Source organism: Anolis sagrei, chromosome 4 (genome assembly GCF_037176765.1).
Source record: "Anolis sagrei isolate rAnoSag1 chromosome 4, rAnoSag1.mat, whole genome shotgun sequence".
NCBI classification, from domain to species: Eukaryota; Metazoa; Chordata; class Lepidosauria; order Squamata; family Dactyloidae; genus Anolis; species Anolis sagrei.
The window spans coordinates 196,340,821-196,350,186 of record NC_090024.1 but is presented as its reverse complement, the minus strand read 5'-3'; positions in this window follow the sequence as shown (position 1 = coordinate 196,350,186).

Genomic DNA, 9,366 nt, shown 5'->3' with positions numbered 1-9,366 from the left:
GCTCACTCAAGGTGTCCGCCTTCTGCAAGACAGTGCACCAATTCAAAACTCACATGTTGCCCAAATGGAAGCATGCTCATGTGGCTTTGAAATTCTACCTCATCCCCCTTATTCACCCAACCTTGTACCATCAGACTTCCATCTCTTTCCAACAATGAAGTTATTTTTGAATGGCAAGTGTTTTTCAGATGATGAGACTCTGATTTCCGAAGTCATAACGTGGATTTTGGAGCAGGCTGTTGACTCCTACAAGTCAAGTGTTTACAGTTGCTTAAAAAGATGGGAGAAGTCTGTGTCCCTAGGTGGCACCTATGGAGAGAAGGACTAATAACTGTACCAAGCTTTCAGTCCACAGGAAGTGGGTCAGGGGAAATCTTTAATGAATGCCCCTCATATATTTGAAACAGAAAAGTAGATAAGACTGACCCACAGATGCTTTGTAGTTAAGTGCTCAGGGTCAGAGACATGAAAACATAACTGTGCTATTGACCTGCTTGTTAGAGTTATAGAGATCCAATGAAAATCTGTATTAGCCAGCTTAGACCAATGGAATAATTGATCTTTGAACACCAATCAGAATGTGTTTTTAATTTTCTGTTAAAGTGATAAAAGCTTTGCAACCCTGTTGCAGGGCGTGACAAACCTTTTTTGTGTAGTGAGCACACTGTTGCCTTACTACTTGGCACGCAATATAAGCCTTTGTAGTCCGAATCCAAGTTGTGGCATCTTCCTTGCACAGCTGTCTGGGGCCTTTAGGGGACTCCTGAGCTCGTGCAGAGTTTATTTGGAATGCTCATGAGCCTGAGTCCCTACACACTCTTTGACAGAGAAGGCTTAATAATAATAATAATAATAATAATAATTATTATTATTATTATTATTATTATTATTATTATTATTATTATGCTGTGAGTTTTCTGGGCAGTATGGCCATGTTCTGGAAGCATTGTCTCCTGATGTTTCACCCACATCTATAGCAGGCACCCTCAGAGATTGCGAAGTCTGTTAGAAGCTAGGCAAGTGAAGGCAGGAAGCAACCAGGCTTTGAAGCTGCAGGCTTTGACTTCATGGACCAGCCCATGTCAGAGCTCTGTTGGCTGTGGCCATCCCAGCTCCTTCAAGATCAAGGCAGTCACTTCAAGGGTAGCATCCATCCATCTTGACCTTGGTCGGCCTCTCTTCCTTTTTCCTTCCATTTTCCCCAGTATCATCTTTTCCAAGCTTTCCTGTCATCTCATTATATGGCCAAATTACTTCAGCATTGCCTCTAATATTCTTCCCTCCAGTGAGCAGTTGAGCGTTATTTCCTGGAGTATGAATAGCTGCAAGGCTATTCAGTGCTAACTAAGGTGGCTAATTGCAACATTCACACTTGCATAAACAAGAGTTCTTTTTCCCACCCTGGACATTCCACAGATGTATAAACCCCAGTTGCCAAGTTTCCAACAGACCTCACAACCTCTGAGGATGCCTGCTAGAGGAGAGAATGCTTCTGGAACATGACCATATAGCCTGGAAAACTCACAGCAACCCAGTGATTCCGGCCATGAAAGCCTTCAACAACACAATAATAAAACTTTATTTACACACCATCCTATCTCCTCGAAGGGACTCAGGGCAGTGAACAACAAAATTAGCAAACATTCAATGCTATACAACAGAAAAACAGAAAAATCACCATCCCATGTCAAACCAGCACAGATCCATATTTAAACCAAAAATAAGAGTCACTATATATAAGAAATAATACATCACATTTACAATTCCAATTACTATGTTTTTATGTTTTGTGCAGCATTGAATATTGCCAGTTTGGAAGCCACTCTGAGTCCTCTCTGGGGTTGAGATAGAGCGGGGTAAAATACAGTAAATTGATATCTATATACATAATAAATGTATGTGTGTATGTGGCTGGGGTACCCACTTCCACAGGCAGTCTCTCACAAACAGCCTCAACCCACAGTTCTGAGGAGCCACCAAAAGCCAATGACATTTCAGGTTATAGCGAGCACCATGAACATGTAGCCCAAGCCCTGCCAATGTTCTCCCCAAACACCATACTGCCCAGCACCCAAGGAATGCTTTCATTTGGGGACAATTCCATCCTAAATTTTACGGGTTTCCTCCACCCATGACGTGAATTGTCGTTCAACCAAAAGGCTTTTTCAAATAACCTGGGAAACGGCAGGTATCCAAGCTAGTAAATAAATAAGAACCAATAGTAATCTGTCAAAAACTTGTAAAACTACAACTCCCATGATTCCAGAGTATTGATCCATGACTGTTAAAACTGGTGTCTAACTGCATTAATTCTAGTGTAGATGCACTCCTGGATAGTAGTAGGCATTCGGCAAGCCCATCTATCCTGCATTTGGTCTTGATTCCAAAAAGCAATTCTAGTTAGTGGCCATCAGTATAAACTAGGCATACTGGCCCATCAAGTCTAGAGACAGGTGGCTCTGCCCAGAGCAGCAGGGTGAGGCTTTTCTAGCTCAGATGGCCACCAGCCATGATTGTCAGTGCTGTACTTCCCAGAACCTTCCATCATTCTGAAATACCTAGCCAAGTATTGTATGAACAAAGAAAGAAACATTTCCTCTTTTCATTATTTCTAAACAGTACTTTTATAGAACTCTCTTATTTAAATAGACTCCCAGTGTTTGTATTGTTCCTTTTTCTACTTTGTGCAGCAACTAATCTCATCAGTTAAGTCTCTAAATCACTCAGGCAACAGGCAGCAGAAAACTTATGTATTGCCTCCCTGGGAGGAAAGCAGGAAGCTTTTGTCTTGATATTTATTTAACCTTGCTCAGTTGTGGTCAGCAATACAAGGTTATTAGTACACTAGAAGACCAGAAAGTGATCAGTTATATAAAGGGTGTTTGCTTTTTCCAGAAAGTCTTATGATCTCATGGTAAATCCAAATTAGGATAGTTCTCTTAATCATTTTTCGCTTCCTGGGAAATTTGATTTGAACTTGAACTCAATAATTTTGGGGCCATTTTTTTACCAGATGCAACTCTCTTCTGATATCATGCTTCAATTAAGTAGATTTCCCCCCCATTATCTTTCTTCATTCTCCAATTTATACAACCATGTATTTAAAAGCTAGAATACTAAGTTGTGTATTTAATGATATCCTTCTGGGCTTCAGGATCTTCTCTAGTTCCTTCATAGATGCTGTTCCAAGACTTCATCCTCTTCTGATTTCTCGACTACATTCTCTGTTTGGAGTGTGATCTGGATTCAATGTTGGCTGGGTTCAGGGCTCTCTGGATAAAGGTAAACTACAACTCCTAAAATCAAGGTCAATTCCCACAAACCCCTGCAGTATGTTCAGTTGGACAGGGGGCTTCTCTGTGCCAAGTTTGGTCCTGGTCGGAATGCAGGTGGTGGTGGTGGGGGGTCACAGTTTATCTGGAAGCAGATGAACTACAACTCCCAGATTCCCAGGGCAATCACCTCCAAACTCCACCTGTATTCACAGTTGGACATGTTGGATCTGTGTGTCAAGTTTGGTCCAGATCCGTTATTGATGGAGTTTAGAGTGCTCTGGGTGCAGGGTGAATTACAACTCCTACATGGATGTAATTTAGTCCTCCCCCAAAGTCTTCCAGTATGTTCTATTGGTCACCAGGTTTTTGTGTGTCATGTTTTTAGTGCAGATCCATCACTGATGGGATTCAGAGTGCTCTGGGTGTAGGGTGAACTATAACTCCCATACAAGTGGGTCAGTACTCCAAACCCCTCCAGTTTGTTATGTTGGTCATGTGGGTTTTGTGTCCCAAGTGTTGTCCAAGCCCATCATTCAAAAGGGTCGCAGTAGTCTCTGGATGTGGATGAAAGTACTGCAAATCCCATCATTCATGGTCCATCCTTCCCCAAACCATGCCAGGACATAAAGTGAGTCATGGGAGGGGGGGGGGGGGGGTCTGTGTGGTAAGTTTGGTCCAGGTCCACATTGGTGGGGTTGCAGTGGTCTGTGGGAGCCAAAGTGAAAGTACTGCAAATCCCATCATCCATGGCAAGTGTGGTCCAGATCCATCATTGGTTGGGTTTACAGTGCTCTCTGGATGTAGGTGAACTACAACTCCTATAAATTATGGCCAATTCTTTCCAAACCTCTTGTTCAGTTGTCAATCAATTCCTGTTTGCTGTGTGACATAGGAAATGATAGGAAAGGGTTAAGGGAAAGCAGTGGGCAGAATCATGAAATTTCCACACTCATGGAAAGAGAAAGGAACCTTGGGATGTCCATTCTGGAGGGAAAATAGAACATCTAGGATGAAATTGTCCTTGAATGAAAGCCTTCACTTGGGTTGCAAGCAGTATGGTGTTTGGGGAGGACATTGGCAGGGGTTGGGAGACATGTTCATGGCACCCGCTGTAACCTGAAATGTCCTTGGAGGGAGTGCTTTGGTGGTTCCCCAGCATTGTGGATTATAGTTGTTTGTGAATGCGGGAGGCTGTCTGTGTAAGTGGACATGTCTGCCACTACACACATTTTCACTTTTATTATGTGTATAGATAGATAGATTGCATATCAGGCCAATAAAGTGCTTTGGCATGCCTTTTTAAAAGAGAAATCAAGTTTCTCATAAGATGCACAATCAAGGGCACAGATTGGTTTTCATTTGAAACTTTTGGGTGTTTTCAAATGCTCAAAGTATGTTTCAAATATGACTTCTAGTGCTTCTTTCAAATGGCATTTCATGATGCCTATATGTAAAAAAAAAGGAGAAGTTTTCATTTTATCACTTTGATAGCATACAAGATCAGTGTAATGATTCAATTATTGCTACAGTCCTTAGTGCTCCCATTTTTGGGGACCGGGGCATGTATTGCACCTTTTGAATCAATGGGTGATTGTTTTATGTGTTTCTTAGCAGATTTCTGGATTTCAGTAGATACTGTATTTGCATCTTGAAAGAAGTTTTCTGAGATACCACCTCTTCTTGGTGTTTGTTTGGTTTAATAAAGGAAGCCACAGCCCTCAGTATGCAGGGCCCTCCCTTTCATAGAGTTCCCATAAATATAAGCTGTCTTCATGGAAAATAATAATAAAATCTCATCTGCTGGGAAGGAAACCATGAACCATGGAAATTCCCAGCAGTAATCTAGAAAATGCAGTCTCACGGCTAAAGTTCTTTGCTTATTACTAAAAGTAGAGTGCATTCATTAATTTCAGACAAATATACATGCCAATTCAAAGCTCTTTTGGCTTTTCTGAGTGGGAGTTGGACAGACCCATTCCTTGGAGTCAGTCCATGTGTCCAGTGGAGAATGCAGAGCTATCTCTGGCTTCGGAATAAATGGGAAACATCATTGCTTGCTTTCTAAAGTGAATGAAGATTAGTTTCTAAACTGAATTTATACATTTATAAGGCTATTTAATATTCACAACATCAACAACATCAATGTACATTCCTCTCTTAATCTGAAAAGAAAGCCTTCCCTGTTTATTGAAACCAAGCATTTATACTTTTCCTTTTCACAGCAACGCAAGTACACACATTAGAATAGTGTTTCTCAACCTGGAAGTCAGGACCCTGGGGGGGGGGGGGGTTCACAATGGGGTTTCAGAGGGGTCGCCAAAGACCATTAGAAGACACATACTTCTGATACACTTAGAAACCCTTTTGGCAGCGAAAGCTGAAGATCTCTCCACCTGTGCTTCTTCTTTTTGGTATTGGTGAATTACAACTCCCAGAATTCAAAAACAGCCTCCACCCCGCAACCCCTCTAGTTGGCCATGTTGGCCATGTAGGTAGTATGCCAAGTTTGGTGAAGGTCCATTTTGGGCTGGGTTCAGAGTGCTCTTTGGTTGTAGGTGAACTATAAATCCCAGCAACTACAACTCCCCAATGTCAAGGTCTGTTTTCCCAAACTCTACCAGTGTTCATATTTGGGCGTATTGAGTATCTGTTCCAAGTTTGGTCCAGATCCATCATTGTTTGAGTCCACAATGCTCTCTGGAGGTAGGTGAACTACATCCCCAAAACTCAGGGGAAATGCCCACCAAACCCTTCCAGTATTTTCTGTTGGTCATGGGAGTTCTGTGTGCTAAGTTTGGCTCAATTCCATCGTTGGTGGAGATCAGAATGCTCTGATTACAGGTGAGCTATAAATCCCAGCAACTACAACTCCCAAATGACAAAATCAACCTTCCAACCCCACCAGTATTCAAATTTGGGTGTATCAGGTATTTACCAAATTTCATCCAGTTAATGAAAATACATTCTGCATATCAGATATTTACATTACAATTCATAACAGTAGCAAAATTACAGTTATGAAGTAGCAACGAAAATAATGTTGTGGTTGGTGGTCACCACAATGTGAGGAACTGTATTAAGGGGTTAAGGCATTAAGAAGGTTTGAACAAGAACTTGGCTGATTTAGAATGAAAACTACAATAAAACTTATAAAACACTGCAATAAGCAGAGAAAAAAATTAACAATGGAAATGAGCACAAATAATGGAACCACATCAAAAGCCACTTAAAAAATGCAATGGTTTTTGGACCATAAACAGCCCCTCAAAAGAAAATACTATTTTGTGGAAGACAATAAAAGGGGGATGAGAGACATAAGCCACCCTTGTGATGGAATTCACAGACCTGGGCACAGATTTCAAAAATAGGCACTCCCTGACTTGAGTATATTATTTAATCATGCAGAATATTTCAGAAGCTATACAACTACACAGGGAGATTACTGTTTTCTTACTTTAGACTGACTTTCTCTGATGGAAGATCACCTATATATTGATAGTGACATGTCTAATGTGGCCAAAGCCAATCCATTGATGTAATTATCTCTATGACTACTGCGTTCTTGGTGAGTCATGCTAAAAGGAAGTCATAATTTCCTTTCTGAGGAACTGTTTCATCATCCAGAGGCAGGCAAGGCAAAATACAAAGGTAGGGTTTTGTTTTCTTTTTGTAATCATAAACTGCAACCTCATCCTCGTCTTTATTTGCACTGTAGTTCTCCATGCCTTTCAAAAGAATGAGGAAACTTAGAGAGTTTCCACAAAAGCCAAAATGTTCAAATCCCAATTAACACAGGGATAGAAAGTGAAGGGAAATCTTCTAAATAGGGTCACAGGGGCACAGACAGAAAAGTTAACAGCACAGGAGTATTAACTCTTCCCTATGCTATCCAAAGCTTGCTTTACACGCACACGCACACATACACATTGCTTCCAGTGTATCATGAAGCACAGATGTGGTCCATGGAAGGGGTAGCAGAGTCGTGAAAGCTAAAGTGGCATCCAGACATTCTTGCGGGCCAGTCCCGTGAGAGCATCTAGACACCCACCCCAGAAAGCATGCACTTTCTGGGGTGGTTGTGGACAGGCCCCCAGGAAAATCTGCATTTTTAAAATGTGGATTCTCCTGGAATAAAGGCCTGTCTGGATCCGCCCCAGGTGATTTCTCATGTGTCCGGTGATGACACCTGATGGGAACATATCACTCTTAGCTCAGTTTGTATATTTTGTTTCCTGTAGACACTGTGCCCCTATCTTCACTGCTATAAAATCCTTTTTTCTGAATCCAGATTATCTGCTTTGAACTGGATTATTGGCAGTCTCCAAGTTACAAACAAGTTATGTTCTGTAGGTTTGATCCTAAGATGAATTTGTAAATCAGAACAAGTACATTTTTAAGTTTAACTCCTGCTATATATGGGGGTTTTCTTCATTTTGAGAACAGGTTGGGGGAGGGGGGAAGAATTGCCTGAAAATGGTTCAATTAAGAATTCAAGGTGATTGGGGGAGGCTACATGTGGACCACTGCTTGTACTTTCCTTACTTTGGACATACAAAGGTGGGACAAAAAGATGTGAATTTCTGTTGATCAATTATAAAATAAATCCCCTGATTCTGTTCTCTAGCTCAGAACTGTTTAAACCTTTTCTCCTCATGACCTCTTTCTGTCCAAGACATTTTTACATGACCCCTGGAATACAGGTATATAAAATAGATATAAAAATCGGACATTTACTGATAATAAACCAGGATTTGCCAGACTTGCTAAACAGGTTGGTTTTTCTTTTTGTGCAGGACAGCTGAAGCATTTTCTGTAGAGTCCACTGTAAACATTGCACATTGTTGCTAAGAGATTTGTATAATTGAGTGGCGTTCAGAGACCTTTGACTGTTGCCAAATATTTCATGTTCTGGATAGAATACCTTTAAATGTAACATTCATCCTCTGGCGCATGTTGTAGGAAAGGTACCACCCTGATAAAACTAAAATACTCAACCTTGTCTAGGAGGAGAACTGTAATTCTCCTAGAGAGGAGAACAGGCACTATGTAAATAAGGGGCACATCTTCACTGTTGAATTAATGTAGTTTGACACACTTTCACTGCCATGGCTCAATGCTAAGGAATCCTGGAATACATACGTAGTTTAGCAATGTTTGGTAGCAAAGGGTAAAGACCTTGTAAAACAACAGCTCCCAGGATTCCATTGCCTGGAGCCATGCCAGTTTCAGTGATGACAAACTGCATTAATTCTACAAAATAGGTGCAGCCAAGGGCTGGCAGAGGAATCTAACGTGGTGTGTTTGTAGCTGCTGCAGTCTGATTCAGTCCTCAGTACATGTAAAGACTCATTATGCTGGGTAAACAATTAGAAGAACAAACAATTTAACCTCCATATAAAATGCAGATTCTCAATGAAAACATTTACACAACCTCCTAGAAACAAATCTTATCTCCCAGGTAAATAAGTGCCACCTAACTGGCGTTTATTGCAGTACCACGCAGTTATAAAGACTGTATTATATCTTGAATAATGTTACATTGAAAAAGAGCTGTACTGGCTTTTTAGGAATTTATTTATGATGCATATTTAACTACTTAATGCCATTTGAGGAAAGCAATCTCCCTGTGCACACAACAAGTTATTTTGGGAGAACAAATGGGGCATGGGGTGGGGGCGGGGTGGTGGTGGAGAGAATCAACTTCTTCCAAAGCACAAATTTCAAAGAAAATTCTAATCAACAGAAATAATATATAAATCTACAATTACAGCAAGTAATTGTAGATTTATATATTATTTCTATAAAGAGGGGATATCTTCAGGTAACCTAATATCTCTTGTATAAATCTACAATTACAGCAAGTAATTGTAGATTTATACGAGATATTAGGTTACCTGAAGATATCCCCTCTTTAAACTTTCAGAACATTCAGATAAAATTACTGTACTTACTCATGTGTTAGTTGAGGGTCAAAACAGTGGATTTTTATATGACCAATGGATGTGTCAAAGGTCATTTTATGGAGAGCAGAAAGTACCAATGCTGTTTTAGGGGACTAGCCAACTCTGACCACTGCCACTAGCATTTTCTA